Source organism: Cervus canadensis, chromosome 21 (assembly GCF_019320065.1).
Source record: "Cervus canadensis isolate Bull #8, Minnesota chromosome 21, ASM1932006v1, whole genome shotgun sequence".
Classification (NCBI taxonomy): domain Eukaryota; kingdom Metazoa; phylum Chordata; class Mammalia; order Artiodactyla; family Cervidae; genus Cervus; species Cervus canadensis.
In genome coordinates, this window is record NC_057406.1 from 32,607,798 (window position 1) to 32,631,472 (window position 23,675).

The 23,675-nt window shown below is 35.2% G+C and overlaps 1 protein-coding gene and 1 non-coding gene across 11 annotated transcripts in view; both read right to left on the reverse strand.

The window, feature by feature from the left end:
• Nucleotides 1-23,675, reverse strand: part of SOX5 (SRY-box transcription factor 5) — a 1,099,609-nt gene that overhangs the window by 464,599 nt on the left and 611,335 nt on the right. The gene's annotated exons all lie outside the window — the stretch shown is intronic.
• LOC122424166 lies at nt 7,518-7,624 on the reverse strand. Its single transcript, XR_006264351.1, has one exon. It is a non-coding gene; the product is annotated as a U6 spliceosomal RNA (small nuclear RNA).

Sequence of the window (23,675 nt, forward strand, 5' to 3'; positions counted from 1 at the left end):
AAACATATATATTTAATATAGGTGGAATCACACAATATTTATTCCTTTGTGTCTGACTTATTTCACTTAACATGATGTTCTCAAGGCTCATATATATTGTAGCATGTATCATTTCTTTTCTAGGTAACAATATTCTATATGAATATACCACATTTCTTATCCATTCATCTGTTGACAGGTATGTAGGTTGTTTCCACATTGTACCTACTGTGACAGTGCTACAATTCATCTGGTATATGTCTTTGAGCCTCTGTTTTCAACTCTTTTGGGAATATGATACGGAAAAGAATTGCTGTATCGTATGGTAACTTTGTTCAGCTTCTGAGGAACATTCAAAATCTTTTTTTATAGCATTCCCACAAGCGACATTAAGAGGGCTACAACCTTGTCAACATTTATTATTTTCCAATTTTTTTTGTTTGTGTGTTTTTACTATAGCGACTCTAGTAGATGTGCCAGATGACTTATTTTTTACAACTCACATTTTATCCAGGGAGATTACCACCATAATTACCACTACTGCTTCTTCTACAGTGGAGAGATTTGGATTTAAATAAATATAAATTAAGCATATATACTATACAATAGATTCACAGATGGCAAAGCTGTGTAGATTGTTTTTTCACATTTTCCTAAATCTAAGAAATGAAAAATGTAACCCGTTCAATATCTTATCAGTAATTCTAACATTTTGGAGAGAAAACTAGAACTACTATTAAATTGTGTACCTTTCCCAACTCTGCTAATTATTTTGCCATAAGAGATTCAGGTAGGAGTAAAAACATAGATCGAGAGGTACTTAATGCTAAATAGGGGCCTCTCAGGTGGCTCAGGGGTAAAGAATCCACCTGCCAATGCAGCAGACCCAAGAGATACAGATTTAACCTCTGTGTTGGGAAGATCCCCTGGAGAAGACAGCTCAATCCACTATTCTTGCCTGGAAAATTCCATGGACAGAGGAGCCTGGTAGGCTGTAGTATATGGGGTCACAAAGAGTTGGACATCACTGAGTGACTGCACACTCAATGCTAAAATACTGCGCAAGCATGTTAAACTCACTATATTATACATTCCCCTAAAATAAATAATAATAGTGATTATTTTTCCATAATATAGATAAAACACTGAGCTCTGTAAGAACCACATCTAGAAAAGAAGTATGATTAAAGTAACACGCATGCTAAGTTGCTTCAGTCGTGTCCAACTCTTTGTGACCCTAAGGACTTGTAGCCCACCAGGCTCCTCTGTCCATGGGGTTCTCCAGGCAAGAAAACTGGAGTGGCCTGCCATTTCCTTTTCCAAATTAAAGTAACATTGATTCTCAAGGTTTTACTAGTTATTCATTTCTGCACTCAATAAATATGAATTTGGGATTTAATAAAATCTCGCATAACGTCTCCAAATATCAAAGAAATTATACTGCTTTGGCTCAAGCATGGGAAAAGGTCAGAGATGCACCTTGAGACCTTGTACACCAACACTTCTGCTCTATCTGAAATTTAACGTTAAAAAAGTAGATGATACCGATGTTCTTCAAGCTATAATGTCAGTTAAGTATTTGTATTTAGGAATCAGAAACTGAGCATAGACAACTCCGGGTAATACAGATTACAAAACTAAAAAGTTGGGATACTAAACATATCCTGGATAGAGTGCTAATTTTTTTCTTTTGCTTTTCCTTTTTTAAATTTTGTTTTAGCTGCAATTGTTGACAATAATATTGTTTATCTTAGTGATGCAAACAAGACTCTGTACTCTTATCCCAAAAGAAAGGTAAAAAAATAAAAATAAAAAAGTTGCCTAGACATGATCTAGTTTTAAAAGATAAAGGGTTTATGGGGAGAAGAATCATCATTGATAGGTGGATTTATAACCAGCCTATCCTTTCTTTTTAAAATCTTAGACTGTGGTCCTCCTGAACAATTAGACCCATACTTGATTCTCTGAAAACACTAGGCTCTGGACAAGAATTAACAGGAAGATAACATGGGAAGGGAATGAATCATTTTGCAAGAAAATAAAACAGAAAAGTAATTTGTGGAGTTGTAATTTGAAAATGAATGGATTGATACAGGAAAGGAAAACAAGTGATTAAGGATGAAATTTTACTGATATGAAAATAAAGTAAGAATCAGAGGAAAATTAGGAGAATCAGAAGAAACTAATAAAAGGAAAATTTGAAATGCACTATCAATATAAGAAAAGATAAAACATTAAGAAAGAAAATCCTAAATAAATATGTTTAGGAGAAACAATCTATAAAAGCAGGTTGACAAAATGGAGCTAAGATATCAATCTAAAGGTAAATCATTTGTATTTGAAGATAAGGTAAAATAAATTATTTTTATTTGATTATGCATCTTCCTAGTATTAAATTTGTCAGTTACAAGAATAAAGTAAGTTAATTTCCATTAGTCATTTTTTACTTATATGTAGGCATTCTAGACTGTTAATCACAGGAAAGTAGCAATGGAAAATGTTCAAATACTTAATTTAAATAAAAGTAGATTTAGAAAAATCTTGAAATATTGTTACATAGATAGCCAGTGAGAAAGCACCTCCTAAATCTTCCTTTATTGGTTTCTTGTCTTATTGACATGTGTGTTCTAAGTTGCTTCAGTCATGTCTGACTCTGTGTGACCCTATGAACTGTAGCATGCCAGGTTCAGAGGAACCTGAATCAATGGGATTCTCCAGGCAAGAATACTGGAATGGCTTGCCATGCCATTCTCCAGGGGATCTTCCTGACCCAGGGATCGACTAGTGTCTCTTATGTCTCCTACACTGGCAGGAGGGTTCTTTACCACTAGCACCACCTAACAACTCAGTACAGTAACAAAAGAGCTAACCCAGACCCTAATTCTTAACATCTTAAGATGTTGAGCTTATTTAAAAGCTGATGAGCTTATTTAAAAACTATTTATCTGATGAGCTTATTTAAAAACTAAAACATGAAAGAGCAACACATAACAAGTTCATTGATTAGAGTCTTATGTATTCTTCGTGCATTCAAATCTGATTTTTTTTGGTGATTTGTATTGGTTGGTTAGTTGTTAGTTGGTTAGTCTGAAGTGTGGTTTGTTTTGTCTTTATTATAGTCGTGAGTGCCCTCTGCTATGAATCATGTTTGTATTACAGAAACTTTGCAGTGACATTTGTCTTTCTAGTGAGGCAATGTGATATCATGACTAAGACCATAGGTTTTAATCAGCCCAAATGTCCAGGTTCATATACTGTCTTTGACACTCAAAGCTACTTTCTGTGCCTCAGTTTCCCCATCTGCTAAGTGAGACTGATTATATTACCACCCATTTGATAGGGTTATGATAAGGAATAAATTAATGAATATGCATAACATAAGTACCTTGTACATGACAAGCACTAAGTTTGGCTATTAAGATTAGAAAGGATGTCAAAAGTTTTATACTCTGAGATTTGTATTTAATATGCTACTTAACCTAAGAAAAGTTATCCTTCTCAACTTACTTGTAAGCAAAATTATGATGAGTAAATTAGAATTAACATATTCTTTCCAGCTATTCAGACTCAAATACAGTAAATAGACTATGAGGCACACCAATAAGTAAAAAAGACATTTTCATATAAGGTAAATTTGTACATTTAAAAGACAAAACAATTTTTCTTCAAATCTTGAAACAACTGATTTTAAAATAAAAGAGAGGATATATGTATACTTAAGCTGATTCATGTTATTGTACAGCAGAAACCATTGAAAAACAATTATCCTCAAATTAAAAATAAAAAAGTGAAGAAATTTAAATTCCTTCAAAGTAAATAACAATTAAATCCTTGGATAGTCAGAAAATATTATTCTCTGAACTAATTTTTTTTAAAAGGTTCTGTCTGGAATTAAATAAATGTAAAACCTATTTTATAAAAATTGCTAAAAACAAAAAACTGACAATTTGACTAAATCTTGGGGAAACTGTCTCTTACAGACTATGTCTTTAAACATTTCTATGAGGTCAACACTATTCAAAAATTAAAAAAAAAAAAAAAGAGGAGGAAGGTTAACAGAAGGAGAAGAAAGAGAAAAATAAAAGTTACTAGAATCCAAGAAACAAATTCATTGATTGGACCAATTTTAGTTATTTTATTGAAAAGCAAATGAACATAAGATTTGTTAAGACTGGAATTTGGATAAAAAAGGGAATGTTACTTGAGATAATTTGAAAGTTCTTTAGACATTTATTTGAAGATGGATTTATAGCTGTCACAAAAGTCAGTAAACTATGTCATTATAATAGCACATTCAGTTCTTTCTGTACAAAGAACATGAAATCCCTTTCCAAGATCCCGTATTAATTGTTAATCCACTATTTGTTTTGTTTTTTTTTAAATGCCACCTTAAAAAAATCTGTTCGTTAGAAGTAGTAGGGAAAAAAAAAATTGTGAAAAGCAAATATAGGAGGCAAAGATGGGAAGGGAGTTAGAAGAGGACTTAAGAGTCTGTAAGATGGGCCCTTTTTCTCAAATATAGCAAAATATCTTATTCTATTGTGACTGAACTCTGTATTTAACCTCATTACTTTCTCTGCATTATCAATAAATTCCTATCTGGATAAAAACTATTTGGATATGAGAAATAAGGACAATAGCAAGAAGATAGGATGTGTATTCAGACTATCATCCACAACTTCATATGAATGAATTTAACAGATTAATTTTTCCAACATTTCATTGAACTCATCAACACAGTATGGAGGAGACTCAGAGGGAGGTAGGAAGGGATAATTTGGGTTTTTAAACATGCTCTAAAGTGATGCCATGTTAGTCTATCATTCTCCCTAGGTCCCTGCTTCCAAAAGAGTACACTTGATGGGATTGAAGTTTGAATAAATAGAAAATTGGTATAATAGAAAAAGAAGAGGATGCATAAAGAGAGGCTGAAAGTGTTGACAAAATTTAGAGTGTTGAAGACACTCTATCTAGGCTACCCCTGCACCTCAGGGGAAAAAATGCTTTTCCTGTCCCTCTTGAACCACAAGCACCCCTTGACTACCAATTCTAAACCTGTTAGAACTGTAGCCCAGTCACAAATTTGTAGATCAAATAAGCTTTTGTGGGCTATCTGATTATCCAAACACAATTCATAACTTTATTTCTGTAGATAAATGTGTTGTAAATTCCAAACAAACTATTTGAAACAACCTGTTCACAAGTTTGGGACAGCTTGCACACTGTGTGTTTTGGATTTAGGGAGCTAAATGACACCTTACTGGATAAAAACGTATTATGACATGTGATACATACAACTATTATTAATCTTCAATAAATTCTGCTGGAGTAAGTACCCGAAGGTGTGCTAACTTAATATAAACCTCTGCAAAATTTGGCTGGTAATTTTCCAAGAACAGATTGACTCATGATATTTTCAATATCCCAAAATTTGTCTTTCAGTCATAAATGAAAGAATACCATGTTGCACATTTCAACACTTATGTCTTCAATCTTAAATAAAAATGAAGTCTAAATGTGGCCAATAACAAACAAGAACCAATCAAGAATATCAAAGTTTAAAACTGTTTCTTTTATTTTTAAAATAGAAATCAAAACTTTTGAATTAATAATAAAAAACATGCACAGATTAATTATCAAAAATTAAAACATGTGATGTGACTAAAGATGTGATACCAAGCTTTCTCATATACATCACCTAAAGTGCTATACGCAATTTTTCTATGCCTTTGCAATCATTATCCAATTCTTCTTTACAATATATGTTAGAAATATGGTGAAATATTTGCCTTTAATCTATATGATAAAGAATTTATTGCTTTTATCATAAATCAATCTAGAGCTATGTCAGTAGAAACCTATACATTTTTCTCATTCTGGGTTCCATACCTATCTATAAATTGTCACTCATTTATTTGAAATTAAAGATCAGTATCAACATTAACAGAAAGTTACCTCATAACTGTCTGAGTTTTGCATCCCTATAAAAGGAATAAATCAATTTCCCATGTACTCTACTAATTTACCACCTTCCAATACTACATATAAAAATTCTGAGTATTTAGGAAACTTAAAACCATAAATCACACCTTTTCTTTCCTCCATTAAGTTTTTAGATGTATCTTTTTCTTAGTTCTTTCAATCATTGCCATTCTGAATTTAAATTATATTGAATAATATTTAATTATCAATTAAAGTGATATATACTCGATTTTTGCTATGAAACAGGTAATTAGTATACACTTTCTCTACCTATCCCTCTCCCTCACCTCAAAAAAAATAGCTATAATGTAATTATGAAGTTTTATCATTTAGGTCCTTTTTATCACATTTTGACTACTACAGCTTTAAATATTAAAAAAAATTAACATTAACAATATTGTTTTAAACTGTAGACCAAGGTGTTATTGGCCTTATAAAACAATGCAACCTTATATCTTAATTTTTCATCTTTGAAGGAGAACCTTCCAAGCACCAGTACCTAACAAATTCTCTTTCATTTACTTCCTGGCTTCCCTCCTTCCTACGGTCATACTTCATTGCCTGAATTCTGTATATGCATTTTTCTAAGATTTCTTGTTTTGTTTTTCTGGTTGATCCTCTTGAATAATCTTTCCACATAGGGCAAATGAGTAATAACCTGAGTTATCACATGATTGAAAGTATCTTTTGCATAATACACAATACAGTTAAATATCTTTCTTCCCTTCCAACTTTGAAGACATTGCTTCATTTATCTTTATTCACTGCCACTGGTGACATTCTCATTCCTTTAAATATAATTTTCTTCACATATATATGTATACACACATATATGTTTGCTTTCAAACTATATATATTTGTATATACACATATATATGTATACACACATATATTTTTTCTTTCAAACTATATGACATATCATATATATCATATAAATATATATAAATTTCTGGGAGGGAGATGAGTTTAAAATCTGAACAGAATGTGGAAGGTGAACAAATATCCTTCATATGCCCAGTTTATGAGAAGACTACCATTAATATTGGGAGGTAAAAGGACACATTTTAAAATGCTTTTTTTTTTAAACAATTTCCATTTTGTGGTTATCTTATTCCTAAGATAGTTAAAACATATGACAACACTTCTGGCCTATTCCTGTTTATCCTTTCAGACAGAAAGAGAGATGGAACTTTCCTTTCCTCCTTGCCCTCAACCCCACATCATGCTGTATCTGTTCTTCATCATCCCAAGGAAACATATAGCCCCTGAACTATACCTTGGGGCCAAGGGAGAGCACCTAGCACCCCCAGGCTGGGCTGGGGAAGACCTTGGGGAAACACCGGCTGTCGGCTGGGCTGTTTGGACAAGAACTCCTTGTTCTGAGTCTTTGATGTATTGTGTTGAAGAGCAAGAAGCGGTGTCTTGGGTCTGCATGGGCATACACCTGTGGCCCCTCACATTCTTCTCTTTGGGTGTCATGATCAGAACAGAGCCAACAGAGGTCCTTCTTTTTTTTTTTTTTTTCTTTTGTTTTTTTTATCTTTTTTTTTTTTTTTTTAAATATGGAACGCTTCACGAATTTGCATGTCATCCTTGTGCAGGGGCCATGCTAATCTTCTCCGTATCGTTCCAATTTTAGTATATGTGCTGCCGAAGCGAGCACCAGAGGTCCTTCTAAAAGCCCTGGTAGTCTGAGTCTGAAGCTCAACATGTTAAGAGATTTTAAACACTTTCAAATTATGTCTGTACATGGTTCCTCAAACAGTAGCCAGGATCTACTCAGAGATCTCCAAGTCTAGTTTCACTACCTACATACCTAATCATGTTTCCTAATCTGTAATGGCCAACATTTTAGTCAATACATGTTGCTGTTTAGTTGCTAAGCCGTGTTCAACTCTTTTGCGACCCCATGGACTATAGCTCGCCAGGCTGCTCTGTCCAGGGGATTTTTCCAGGCAAGAATACTAGAGCGGGTTACCATTTCCTTCTCCTGGGCATCTTCCCAACCCAGGGATTGAACCCATGGCTCCTGCCACGTCCCCTTCAGGGAAATTCTTTATTGCTGACCCACCAGGGAAGTCCATAGTCAATGTATGGCTTTGGTACTAATCAGGAAATTCCATGACAGTGACTAACTATACCTAGGTTACCACTATATTATTTTTCTATAATATATTTTATACACACACATATACAAACACACACTTGTGAACAGCTTGGTTTTCAATTCTGATTTATTTAGCTTACTTTTTAAATAAAATCATAGAACACAGCTGTTAAACAAATTATTTCTGAATGAGGAAACCTGAAATATAAGATAAGGTTTGTTTTGTTTGTTTTTTTTCCAAGATGTGAGTTCTTGGGCATATTTCTTCAAGAGGTTCATAAATGTTATTAAATTGATGTTCATTTTTCTAAATTTTCATTTAATATCCAATAGTTATTCTTCCCCATTCATAAATATAATTCCTTGTTTTCTACAAGTGCACTCAATGATAACTAGGAAAATTAACTAGAGTTCCTCATACAGTGATATATGAAAATATTGCCAAAGTCACTGGAATATTTATGGCAACACTCTATTGCAATATGCAATATTGATTTAATAATTTAAGAAGTCCTTTGGTGTACTACAGCATCCAGAATATTCAGTGAAATATGACTGATGGAGATAGGTACACAGAATGAACTCCTTGATAAGGAAGTGAGCACTAAAGAACATTTTGAACTGGAACTCCAATTCTAAGCCTTGAGAAATATATTTGGAGAAAGTATTTTGAATGACTATAAACATAAACTGTTGGCTTTTCATAAAATTCCATTTATGACCTACAGAACAATTCTTTTATCTCATAGTTTTCAGCCTCAAGCCAGAATAGATGCCACATTCATTTTTTAATTTGGAAAGAAGTGGAATGCTCATAATATTCAACTGAGTGCAACTTTTTCCACTTGTTTTATATATATGACATAGAGAACTGGGTAGTCAAAGTGGAGAACCATTGCTTTTTTTATTCATAAGCCTATGAGTCTCCTAAATCTCCATTCAGAGATGTGTACGAATGTGTCTAGAGCCCCATAGTGGTCAACCATTTTAACTAACTCAGGTATACAGTTGATAGTAATCATGGTTTGGTGACTGAGAGACTTGGTACCACTTACTGACAAGGAGGTTTTAATGTTACCTACTCTATCCCTGCAGACGGTGACTGCAGCCATGAAATAAAAAGACGCTCACTCCTTAGAAGAAAAGTTATGACCAGCCTAGACAGCATATTAAAAAGCAGAGACATTACTTTGCAAACAAAGGTCCGTCTCATCAAGGCTATGGTTTTTCCAGTAGTCATGTATGGATGTGAGAGTTGGACTATAAAGAAAGCTGAGCATCGAAGAATTGATGCTTTTGAACTGTGGTGCTGGAGAAGACTCTTGAGAGTCCCTTGGACTGCAAGGAGATCCAACCAGTCCATCCTAAAGGAGATCAGTCCTGAGTGTTCATTGGAACATTTAACATCATGTTAATGATGTTGAAGCTGAAACTCCAATACTTTGGCCACCTGATGCAAAGAGCTGACTCATTGAAAAAGACCCTGATTCTGGGAAAGATTGAAGGCAGGAGGAGAAAGGGACGACAGAGGATGATATGGTTGGATGGTATCACTGACTCAGTGGACATGAGTTTGAGTAAATTATGGGAGTTGGTGATGGACAGGGAGGCCTGGCGTGCTGCAGTCCATGGGGTTGCAAAGAGTCGGACATGACTGAGCGACTGAACTCTACCTTTTAAAATAACACATCCTCATGGAAATCAATATATGTTATATATTTATATGTATATATGTATGAATCACATATAAATTTTAATTTTTCTAAGCAGCCACATTTTTAAAGAGTTAAAGAACAGTTAAAGTTGAAAATAATTTGAATAATTTACTTAACCCAATATATCCAAAGTACATTCAACATGTGATTATATTAAAGATAATATATTTTAAACTCATAATTTAAATTCATATTTTCTTACTAAGCCTTTGAACTGAGCACACGTTTAGCACATCTTCATTTTGAGTAGTCATATTTCAAGTGCTCAGCAGTCATATCCAGTGGCTACCTTATAGGACAGCACAGCAGATGTGTTATTTTATGCCCTTGCCAGGCCTTTTCAGGTTCTTTCAAACAATCAAACCAGCCTAGTCAAGAACCTGAACTAAATCTTGGAGAGCAAGTAGCAGAAAATATTTAGGTTTACCAGTCACTGGTACCTGGAGTCCACTGTGCTGAACCAAGCCTGGATACCTCAAGTCCCTAAGGGAAGCCTTAAGCATCTGTGTTTAGATATGGGTGGTGTCCTCATCACTTTATACCAATAATGGAGCATTGGAATAGACTGTGTAGTGCTTTGGGGACTTTTAAGCATCTTTTGTTTCCTTCTCTCTCCAATCTTTTTTGCGTAGCTCCAATGCTCGGTTCATGCTATTAGATGAGGTGTTTAGTTTCCCCAAAGATAAATAAGATGGTACCACTGTGCCATTCTGGAATAATGTGAATAATCATGGGAGCAGAATATTGGCCTTTGAAATATGTCTATCATCTGAAATCACCTGAACAGTTACTGCAGAAGAGGGCATCAGTTTTCCTCATCTGTAAATTTAGGAATTGGAATAGATGAACTGGGAACTTACTTCCTATGCTAAAACTATATAATTACTACATAAATTAAGTAAATATCATAAAGTCATAAATATGAAATAGCTTACTAAAAGGACTAAAACCCTTAAAATTCAGAATTATAAACATTCTAAATCTAAGAAAATTTGTATTTATAAAATGTTATTAGAGAAAATAAGTTGTTTTTTTCTTTTTTTTTAACAGAATTAAAACACAAATGAAACAAAATTTAAGCAATGAAACTCAATGTGTTTTGAATTTGGAAAATCAGAATCCTCAAAAATGATCAGAGACAACAACTGAAACAGCCTACTTTCTAAATTATTTTCCAATTCTAAGATTATAAACTCAGAGAAAAACTTTTTCAACAGGACAACCTCTGTGATAATCGCTACAAATGGAGTACATTTGGATTGTGTGTGTGTGCATGAGTTTGAGCCAACTCCCAGAGACAGTGAAGGGCAGGAAAGCCTGGCGTGCTGCAGTCCCTGGGATGGCAAAGAACTGGACACAACTGAGCGACTGAATGACAACAAATGTTGAGTCACTCAGTCATGTCTGACTCTTTGTGACCTGATGGACTGTAGCCCGCCAGGCTCCTGTGTCCATGGGATTTCCCAGGCAAGAACACTGGAATGGGTTATCATTTCCTCCTCCAGGGAATCTTTTTGACCAGGAATCAAATCAGCTTTTCCTGCATCTTCTGCTTTCGTAGGCAGATTCTTTACCACCACACCACCTGGAAAACTCTAAGTTTGGATTACAAAAGCCTACAAGGTGCACAAAGCGTGGGAGAAACATCTAGCTCAGTGCTGGGTCAAGGCAGACTTCCTAAGGAGGAGACTCTTCAACTGAAGCTGAGCCCTGGGTGACTCAGAAACCCACCAAAGGGTGAATGGAGGAGCTGGTTGTATATCAGCATGTTTCCTACAAACCAACACTATGCTCACAATTCTAGAAGGAAGAGAGAATATGGCCCATTTCGTGAAATAGCAGATTGTCCAGTATGAACTGGATCTCTGACTACAGTCAAGTAGTGAGGAGAGGCTGGATGGAAATGTATAATCTGTGTTATCATCAATGTCTGATACATGAGGAAATCAAAAGAAACTCTGAATAGTGAATAGTTGAAAATGTCAAAATAAGGGTTAATTTATAACTGTACACATTTTCATTCTATAAATCTAGTGCTTCCCTTAAATTGGCACTAAATGCTTAAATTAGATGTTCTGTAGATCTAGCAAATCAAAGTTTGAAAATAGTGCTTAGTAAATATTGAGCCGGCATTTGATAAAATGGACAGATAATCATAATTAGTACAATTGTTTCTTTATAAATATGTGTCTTTAAAGTATTTGAAAATGCTTTAAAATCATGTGTTCTCTTAAACATTTTGAGCACCACTCTGCAAACTCGTATACTACAAACATCATCTGAATCACTTTTTTATTGTTACTGAAGAGAGACACTACTGTCCAATGTTCGTAAGAGAGCTATATGTTCTAAATGGGTGATGTCAGGATGATTAGCATTTTTAAAATATATCTGTTTTTATATATTTCCTTCTTTAACTAATATTAAGTTGACATGCATACTAAAAGCAGACAACTTAAAAGTTTGTAGTTAAATTACAATGGCCAAATTGGGTCTATGTTTTCTCACAATATGTGATCTAAGGAGAATGCATAGTGAAAAAAAAGAACTTACAAAAATAAAATACTATTGCTAAATGAATAACCTTCATAGATACACAAATGAAATCTACTCTCTTTCCTTGAAATTATGCTCTTCCATTTTTTTTTTCCTGAGAAGAAAAGCAAAAGGAAACCAGTATTAGTTTCCTGTTGCTGCTTTAACAAATTATCACAAGCTTAGTGACTTAAAACAACACACATTTATTATTTTAAAGTTTTGGAGGTCAGATGCACAAAAGTGGTCTCACTGGGCTAAAATTAAGGTATTGGCAGGGCTGCATTTTTTATGGACGATCTTGGGGAAGAATTTGTTGCTTTTGCCTTTTCCAGGCTCTTAAGGTTTCCTACATTACTTGTTTCCTGGCCCCCATCCATGTTCAAAGCTACCAATGTTGAGTCTTTCTCAGAAGGCCATCTCTCTGTCCCCTTCTTCCCCATTTCAGGACCTTACTGGGCCCACCTGGATTAATCAGGATGCTCTCTTTATTTGAACTGACCGGCAATCTCAATTTCATCTGCAACTTTAATTCTCACTCACTATGTTATAGAACATAATTTTTATATGTTGCAGGTATTAGTGTGTGGATATCTGGCAGCAGGGGTGGGGGTTGGCCTACCATAGAAGCTATCAGAGTAAGAAAAATTTTAATGTACGCTTGGTGTTAATTATATTTTATTTTTGCCCAGTAAGATTTGATTGCAACACGATGTCAGGCTTTCATGCAATCTCAGGCAAAAATCCCTGTCCTCATGAAGTTTGCAGAGAGAAAATATAAGTCACACGTACCAAATAAAAATTGGGGGTGGGGTGGGTAAAGGCCTTTCATCACTTTAAGTACTCATTAAGTAAAAATAATAATAATAATAATATTTACCAACATCAATCAAATTAATTGAATAATGTAGCAATAATAAATCATATTTCATTACATGACTCAAAATGCACTATTAGAAGAACAAAATATGTCTTTTATTAACTCGGTGACTCATAAGTCTATAGAGAAAGTAAAAAAAAAATGAAGAAAAACTTAATCAACTGACAGAGCTACATGATTCTAAACAACTGATTTGAATGATCTTTTATTTCATCAACATGAATGATTTTTTTTCATTGAAGTGACAGACCATTATACTATCAAGTAGGGGTGGTACCAGATTTACAAAGTATCCATGAAAGCCTTCATTTAATAGTCTAGGAAAGAAAAAATAGTTTAGGGGAATCATAATCCCCATTTATGATCCTTGAAGGATTTGTGTGACAAACTTCATCAAGTTAGCAAAACTTTTCTTTCTACCCCATTCTCTCTCAAGAAAAAAAAAAAAAAGCTTGAAATTCTACTTTTAAGTTTTTCTCCTTGTGTTAATCAAAGGCTTGCCTAAAAAAATCACTCCTTAACTCTTAGTTAGGAAAAAATATATATTTTCTTTTCTCAACTACAAATGTAGTAGAGTTCAGTTAATTACTAGTTTTACTTGCTATTACAGTCAATAAGGCTAACTTCAATGATTGACTTAACATGCTATTGAGTGACTTCTAAGTGTTAGTACTATGCTAGAAGGTGTGGATACAGTTTAAAAAGGAGACAGACAAGAGCAGACAAAACATATCCATAAATAAGCCAGAGAAAAAGATCAAATGGTGATAACTGTTATGCAGAAAATTCAAATGAATGATATGATCTAGAATGACTGGGTGTTGAGACTGTGTCCAGTGAGACCACTAATGGAAGTAAGTTTTAATGCAGAATTTAATGTTTGAGATACAGAAGACCAGTGCAAGTGAAACACAGTAGACTAAGCAGTCTAGAAGGACAACGCTACAAAATTATCTTAGAGAAGCAGCCACAACCACATCAAAGAGGCTTCTGAGTGCCCTGGTAAAAGGGATGACAGGAATTCATTGAAAGGCTTAAGCAAGAAGAGAATATTATAGGATATCCATTATAAAAAGAATATCCTGGCTGCTATATGAAGGGATAAACAATTGTAAAACTGAAAGTGGAAAAACCAACCAAGATCTTATTAGATCTTATTCCAGTAATCCAAGTGAGAGGTGATGGTAATTTGATTAAAATGATATAAAAGAAATGATTAAAAAATGACCAGCTTCGTGTTATCTTTTGGGGGTAGTACAAAGGATCTGATGGCTGACTGGATGTGGAAGAGATAAAAATAAGGGTCAAAAATAACTCACAGTTCTTTGAGTTGAGAAAGTGCTTAGAAGATCATTCTATTAACAGTGACAGAGAAGAAAAACAGAAGAGCAGGTCTGTGGAGAAAATGAAGAATTCTATTCTGCCTGTGTTAAATTTGACATCCTTACCAGATATCTGGAGAGGGAGGTCAAGTAATCAATTGAATATATAAATATGAGAATTCCAGGAAGAGATCTGGACTGATAATAAAAATGTTAAGGTCATCAGACTTGATGGTTTTTAGTACGGAAGACTACATTAGGTCACCTAGGAAGAGTAAACAGGTAGAGAAGAGAGCTTGACACATAGTTGTGTGAGGACTGGAGAAAAATAATATCTATTCCTTTCACTATTTTGGCTTAGCTTCTTTGGATCATGGGAAGTATTTGTGTGTAAGGTCAAGCAAAAGAAATTGAGAGTTATGTCGGGGAGAAGTATAGGAAGTTCTCAGTTAAGGAAGATCAAAAATTAGCATGCAATGACAATACAATTACATGATTTCCTTCAGAAATGCTTAATAGGTATAGAAACAGAAAAGACTAGCTAAACCAAAGTGGATGTAGTAAAAGAGTGAAATGGGACTTTTAAACTCTCACAAGAGTAAAAGAAGTGATACCCACATGGGTCTGGAATCACAGGGAATTGAGTGAAGTAGAAGGAACTGATAGGTAAAGAGAAGAATCAAAAGGATTGAAATTGCATAAGACAAGTACAAGTCTAGCTGGAGCAAGATAGTTAGGGCTTCCTTTGCACTACTTCAGGGAGAGGCATTCATATGAAATATCTAGAGTCGTGCTCACATAGAATACAGTGTGAACAGTGTTTCCGGGGGTCATCCTGTGTGGTTCCCTTAGAGGAGAATTGAAGAAATAGATTTCATTTAGTGTTGAATAGGAAGTTATGATTTCAGATGAAACAGAGAATGGTTACTTGAATAAGTGACCTTGTAGATTGTTAGGAAGATTGACCGAGTGTAGAATACTGAATAGATAGCCCATGAGCCCTAAAGTCATCTAAAAAAGAGGCGAGAAAACTGTTACAATAGATGACAGTAAAATATCCAGGGGGCTTAACTTTAGAAAGAGAAGATTAATTACACAAAGATTATTTAAACAATGAATTACAAGAAAAACTTATTTAAACAAACATTAATTAGATTGAAAAGTATATGAAGAAATAGTGTCATTATGAACCATAATATAATTCTGGAGCTGAAGGAATAACAGGGAGCAAAATAGAGGGTGAAAAGGAGAGGAAAAGGAATTAAAAGAAAATAAGGAAGATATGTTTTAACAAATCAAAACCAAAAGATTGTGCTTCAGATTACTACATCTGCCCTACTAACTGCCTTATTCTCTTAAATGGTCTCTATCTTGTTCCCATCTAGTCCATCTTTACAAGACTTCACAAGAGACCTTTTCAAAATGCAAAATGGATCATAGCACTCACTTCCATAAACCCTTCAATAGCTTCCCATTATCCACAGAATAATGTCCAAGCTCCTTAGTGTGGCAATAGAGGACCTTGATGATCTGATCCATGACTATTACTCCAGACACATTTCCACCACATTCCCCATCATTCCCTTGCAATATAATTACTTTTCCTTCCATGCCAATACCATACCACTCCTTGCATCTGTGTTATGCTCCACCTATTCCCTTTAACTGTGATGTACTTGGAAAATTGCATCACATTCTCTGTGATGCCTTCCCTATTCTTCACAGGCCACATTGTCCATTCTCTTACATCTCTGCCAAGAAAGAACCATCAACCTACTATTTCCTACTTCTGTATCTTTTATGCTTCTGTTATTCTATACATTCCCCTGTATTGCTTCTTTGCAAGGTCTCTAAGATTCTCAAGGGCACAGACATTGTCTCTTTCAGTTCAGTTCAGTCACTCAGTTGTGTCCGACAATTTATGATCCCACGGACTGCAGCACGCCGGGCTTCCCTGTCAATCACCAACTCCTGGAGTTTACTCCACCTCATGTCCATTGAGTCCATGATGCCATCCAACCATCTCATCCTCTGTCTATTGTTTCTTTAGAACCTTGCAAAATACCTACTACACAGTAGGTGCTCAATAATTTGCTGAATAGATGTTATCTAATGTAAGATGGAAGTCTTGATATAGAATTAATGAAAGGTGCTACATACACAAGGTAGAAGGTATGAATAGTAATTAGACAAGATGCAGTTCAGTTCAGTTGCTTAGTCATGTCCGACTCTTTGTGACCCCATGGATTGCAGCACGGCAGGCCTCGCTGTCCATCAACTCCCAGAGTTTACTCAAACTCATGTCCATTGAGTCAGTGATACCATCCAACCTTCTCATCTTCTGTCGTCCCCTTCTCCTCCCACCTTCAATCTTTCCCAGCATCAGGGTCTTCTCAAATAAGTCAGCTCTTTGCATCAGGAGGCCAAAGTATTGGAGTTTCAGCTTCAACGTCAGTCCTTCCAATGAACATTCAGGGCTCATTTCCTTTAGGATTGACTGGTTGGATATCTTTGCTGTCCAAGGGACTCTCAAGAGTCTTCTCCAACACCACAGTTCAAAAGGATCAATTCTTCTGTGCTCAGCTTTCTTTATACTCCAACTCTCACATCCATACATGACCACTGGAAAAACCATAGCCTTGACTAGACGAAACTTTGTTGGCAAAGTAACGTCTCTGTTTTTTAATATGCTGTCTAAGTTGGCCATAACTTTTCTCTCAAGGAGTAAGTGCCTTTTAATTTCATGGCTGCAGTCATCATCTGCAGCAATTTTGGAGGCCCCCAAAATAGTTTGCCACTATTTCCACTGTTTCTCCATCCATTTGTCATGAAGTGATGGGACTGGATGCCATGATTTTTGTTTCCTGAATGTTGAGCTTTAAGCCGACGTTTTCACTCTCCTCTTTCACTTTCATCAAGAGGCTCTTTAGTTCTTCTTTGCTTTCTGCCATAAGGGTGGTGTCATCTGCATATCTGAGTTTATTGATATTTCTCCTGGCAATCTTGATTCTTGCTTGTGCTTCATCCAGCCCAGCATTTCTCATGATGTACTCAACATATAAGTTAAATAAGCAGGGTGACAACATACAGCCTTGATGTACTCCTTTTCCAATTTGGAACGGGTCTGTTGTGCCATGCCCAGTTCTAACTGTTGCTTCCTGACCTGCATACAGATTTCTCGAGTCAGGTCAGATGGTCTGGTATTCACATCTCTTTAAGAATTTTCTACAGTTTGTTGTGATCCACACAGTCAAAGGCTTTGGGATAGTCAATAAAGCAGAAATAGATGTTTTTTTTCTGGAACTGTCTTGCTTTTTTGATGATCCAATGGATGTTAGCAATTTGATCTTGGGTTCCTCTGACTTTTCTAAGTCCAGCTTGAACATCTGGAAGTTCATGGTTCATGTATTGTTGAAGCCTGGCTTGGAGAATTTTGAGCATTACTTTACCAGCACGTGAGATGAGTGCAGTTGTGTGGCAGTTTGAGCATTCTTTGGCATTGCCTTTCTTTGGGATTGGAATGAAAACTGACCTTTTTCAGTCCTGTGGCCACTGCTGAGTTTTCCACATTTGCTGGCACATTGAGTGCATCACTTTCATAGCATCATCTTTTAGGACTGGAAATAGTTCAACTGGAATTCCATCACCTCCACTAGCTTTGTTCATAGTGATGCTTCCTAAGGCCCACTTGACTTCTCATTCCAGGATGTCTTGCTCTAGGTGAGTGATCACACCATCATGGTTATCTGGGTCATGAAGATCTTTTTTGTATAGTTCTGTGTATCTTTGCCACCTCTTCTTAATATCTTCTGCTTCTGTTAGGTCCATACCATTTCTGTCCTTTGTTGAGCCCATCTGTGCATGAAATGTTCCCTTGGTATCTCTAATTTTCTTGAAGAGATCTCTAGTCTTTCCCATTCTATTGTTTTCCTCTATTTATTTGCACTGGTCACTGAGGAAGGCTTTCTTATCTCTCCTTGCTATTCTTTGGATCTCTGCATTCAAATGGGTATGTCTTTCCTTTTCTCTTTTGCTTTTTGCGTCTCTGCTTTTCACAGCTACTTGTAAAGCAAGATTAGAACTCTTTTTTACATTTTTCTATGATACTGATAGACTTAAATTTAACTGTTTATATAGGTGAATGCATAAATAAGTGAATATTTATATAGGGCTTCCCTGGGTGCTCAGATGGTAAAGAATCTGCCTGCAGTTCAGGAGACCTGAGTTCGATACCTGGTCAGGAAGGTCTCCTGAAGAAGGAAACAGCTACCAACTCCAGTATTCTTGCCTGGAGAATTCCATGGATAGAGCAGCCTGCAAGGCTATAATCCATGGGGTCACAAACAGTCAGACACAACTGAGTAGCTAATACTTTCAATTTCCCTTTTACATGGGTGAATTTTCTTATCCAAAACCCCAGACGTCAAATGAGCTTCAGAATACTGAAAAAAAAATGGATTAGAGAAATATAATATGGTGTATATACATTATATTACATAGAATTGACAGTGAGGTATAGGGCAATATGCTGTAATCAAATAGGTTAATATTTCTGCCATTACATATAGATATCCACACTAAATACATAGCCTCTTGACAGGTCTATTTAGGTTTTCCTCTAAATGAATTACCCAAAATTCTACAACACATTTCTAATATTCCAATTACAAAATGACTTGGGAATTCCCTGGTAGTTCAGTGGTTCAGACTCAGCACTTTCACTGCTGAGGCCTAAGTTCAATCCCTGAACCAGGAACTAAGATTCCCCCAAGTCACACGGTGCAGGATGTATATATACGTATCTGTATTAAAGTATTATTTTGTAGATACTAGGAAATTCATAGTCGATACTGTCACAGGAGGTTACTGCTTCTAATTCCTTCCTTTGATAATAAAATAATGTATTATCATAATGGGTCAGATGCAGTTACCAGATAAATGAATATAGGAGGTATTTTTTTTTACCTTTTTGTATAATTACGCAGATTGAACTTAAAAGAATAGAGCATAAATAATATAGACCTCATCTTAACAGTCTAAAAAAGATGCCCTGGACTGATCCATAATTGGTAACACCTTGGACTGGCTTCAAGATCATCTTGTCAATAATTTCCAGGTATCACTTATTAAAATGTCCTTAGCTCTTTAAAGACAGAGGAAACATAAAACCTATTTTCTACCATGCAGCTTTCCAAAAGTCAAATTTCTTGCACCATAATGCTATCAGCCTTCATTATCATCAATAAAAAAATAATAAATTTGCAGTTCTAGGAAATCCTGAGTAGTGTTTATTAAAGAAGAAAATTCCTCCTTAAATAAGTTTCCTTAAAATCTGTATCTCAATAGCTTCCAAATATTTTCAGAAGAGTGCTGATAATTGTTCTGGCAATACCTATAGTAATATTTTTAGTTAACAATGAGACATTTTAGAAAGCTAGATTGTTCCCCTTATTATACTCAGGTAGAATAATACTTCAGAAGATTTGCAGAAACTCATGTGACATATAAAAAAGATTCTTTCCCTAGTCAGTTTATTAACTTGACCATATTTACTGGCATTGTTTCAAAGTCAAATTGTGCAAATAAACCATTTAAAAGATTTAATACTCTACTTGCAATGCAGCCATAATTAACAGTTTATTTTAAAATATGAATTATTAAAATTATAATAGTCATTCAGAAGTTTAATATTTTTCTTTATTCCATAAATCATCTTATATTCAGAAAAAAAAATTTTCATGAGTTTTCTCTGACTGTCTAATAGTTACTGTCTGATTGTCAAGAAACAATTGTCTTTAGGACTTTTAAGAATGCAGGTACAAACAATCATTTAAATATACACATTTTTTCCTAATTTCTTTTTTCAGTGCATATTACATAACACAGTAACATTTACAGCCAAAAAGGAAAGGAGATTTTCACTGTACAACAAGTTAATCAAAGCCAACATGAAGTTTCTTTTCCACTGAAAATTTGTTAGATAGTTCTAAGTCACAATCATAAAAGTACACATGACAAGAGAAACTTCATGCTGGTGAAACTTCATGCTTATAAAACTTCTACTGAACCACTCTGCACAGGAGGTTGTGGAAGTAAGAAGACCAGTAACAAAATGATTCTAACATTTTACTTTTCATTCTGCTCGTATCTGTCCCTTCCTTATTAATGGGCATACTGAAAATTAACCCCACTGGGGCTACTGGGGTAATTCCACAAAGATATATTCCATTCCTGGGCTGGACATACAACATTCAGAAATTGTATAATGCACTCTCTGGGTCCATAGGTTAGATATCACAGCCAGTCAGAAATTAAAACACTCCATAGGTCAATTCACATTTATTGATGCTATTCAAAAATAATAAATATATGATCAATGAAATATAGAATTTCAGTCAACTCGTTGACTTTGCAATGACACCAATAAATATTTCAAATCACTTCCTTTTAAGTACCTAAAGGTATACTAAAGAACAGAACAGAACATTGGTAAATCAGACAATTAAGACCAAAAACAAAAGAAAACCTACATAGACAATTTAGTATCTGCCTTTAATTTAGTTCAAGAATACACAAGTAGATTTAGTCCCCAGACACAATGTTACTTTTCCAGTTGGAGCGGCAAAGCAAGTAAATGCTGTCAAATCAGACAAGACTCCAAACCGTCATTATGACAACTTCATCTCAGACTGTCAACATGCCACACATTTTTCCAGATACCTCTGGGGTGCAGACTCAGTAACCTTTCCACTTACAACCCCCTACCTACTCCCTCATTGTCCCAAAGCCACAAGGGATCTAAAATGGAAAATACTTTTTTTTCTAGGAATCTTTTGGTTAAAAACGTCCTTTTAAGTTGAAGTAAAGAATAGTAAGAGAAAATTCAAGAAGCAATAGACAAAACAGTATCTCTACAAGTGTGTGTGTAGGTCATTTAGTCTTGTCCGACTCTTTGTTATGCTGTGGACTGTAGCCCACCAGGCTCCTCTGTCCATGGGATTCTCCAGGCAAGAATACTGGAGTGGATTGTCATTCCCTTCTCTACAAAGATAAGCATAAAGAAGGCATAAGAAATAAATGAGCAAAGACATAGTAGAATGAAATAAATGAAACAGAAAAGAGAGGGAATTTTAGAGCAAAATGAAGGAATAATAGTAATAATAAGAGGAATTATTACTTGAATTTTCCTGATATGAAAAGCCTTCTTAGGTATTAATAAATCTGTTAAATTTCAGAGATCAGTATCAAATTAGCCCATTTGCTATGTAAATTTGACTAAATAATATGAATCCCCCTCAGAAAAAGGTGTACAAGGTGCTGTGGATCAACTGATTGATAGATACAGATTACAATATAGATACCTATGTCTCTATTTTCATCTACATCTAAGTATATGGATTTATTTTCTCTCATTTTTTCCATTATTCAAGATTATACTACCAATCTGTTTCCTCTGCAGTTTTGTTCTGACTTCTTATGGTCTGTACTCATTCTTCCAGGAGAGAAAACTCAAATGTGAGCATGGCATGGTGATGGGGAGAGGGGAGGGCAATTGTTGGAGGAAGGACAGAGGAAATTCCTAAATTAAAGGAATAGTGAGATTTATTTTCTTCACAGGCTAATACAGGCACATTTATGGTCATGAGGTGAGGTTCACTAGCTAATTTTCCAAACCTTCATAGACATATATGGAAAAGTTAGAATGGGCATCTTTGCACCTGGAGTCTAACAGAAGAAAACAAGCTGTTATTATATACATGTCTGTAGATGCTCATGCTTTGATGGAAAAAATGTCTAGAACAATTGAACAACAAAGTGACATAAATCCTAACAGTATAAAAATGCATTACCTACAGTATGTCCAGAATCAGTCTTTCTGAAGGAAAATTACGGTTTGACCCAAGATCTGTCAAGTATATTTTCTTCCAAGAAGTCCCTGGTGCTTCCAAGCACAGTCCCTGCTGGAGATACATTCTAGGCTCCAAAATGAACAGAATGCTAAAAACTAACAAGATTTGTGAGAGTCTTTTCTTGGCAAATTTGATAAAAATTAATGTTTATTAAGATTTTATTAGCCCCACAGTACTGAAAGAGAGGATATGACATTTAAACATATACACTGACATGTATATATTTAAAGATAGATAAATAAATATAAATGAAAGATTATGAATATAAATACTGATAGAAAAACAAGTGCTTAAGTGAGAGAAAGACTGCAATTAACTTGTCCTTACTCCTTGTTTACCCACCTGAACCAAGTCAGACTGAATCTTTGATATAAATACACATTCTAAGAAATCCAAGGGTGGACAGTTTATCTCTTAAAAATCTCTATTACAAACTCATCTCTCCATCTTCTCTACCTAGTTCTAGGTACCATGACAATTTGTTTGGAATACTATAACAGTCTATTAGTTTGTCTAATCTTATCTAATGATGTTCCACTTTCCTTGATTACCCACAGAACAACCAGAATTATTTTTTTAAAGTGAATCTGATCATGTCATCCAGGAACATATACACCATGTTGCTGAGTGAAAGTTACAAGGTAAAGCATGATATTCCCCCTACCTTTCCACTCAGATATTGCAGCGTGTTCTCTTTTCTTCTCTAACATCACAAGAGTCTTCATTTAGGCTTCTGAAGTCACCATACTGCTCCTGCCATGAGGGTTTTTGCAAATATTTTCTCCTTTACCTGTAAAGATCTTCCTGTCCACTCATTGCTTCATTAACTCCTTGAAGGTTTCAAATATCATTCCCCAGAAATGCCTTTCTGGCTCTTCCCCTCAGAGCCACAATTCTATGAAACTCTGCTTCACAGCACATTAGTACAGGTGCATTTCAACATTACTTGTCATGAGAGAACTCCATGACATTGTACAGGAGGCAGTGATCAAGACCATCCCCAAGAAAAAAGGAATGAAAAAAGGCAAAATAGTTGTCTGAGGAGGCCTTGCAATAGCTGTGAAAAGAAGAGAAGTGAAAGGCAAAGGAGAAAAGGAAAGATATTCCCATTTGAATGCACAGATCCAAAGGATAGCAAGGAGAGATAAGAAAGCCTTCCTCAGTGATCAGTGCAAAGAAATAGAGGAAAACAATAGAATGGGAAAGACTAGAGATCTCTTCAAGAAAATTAGAGATACCAAGGGA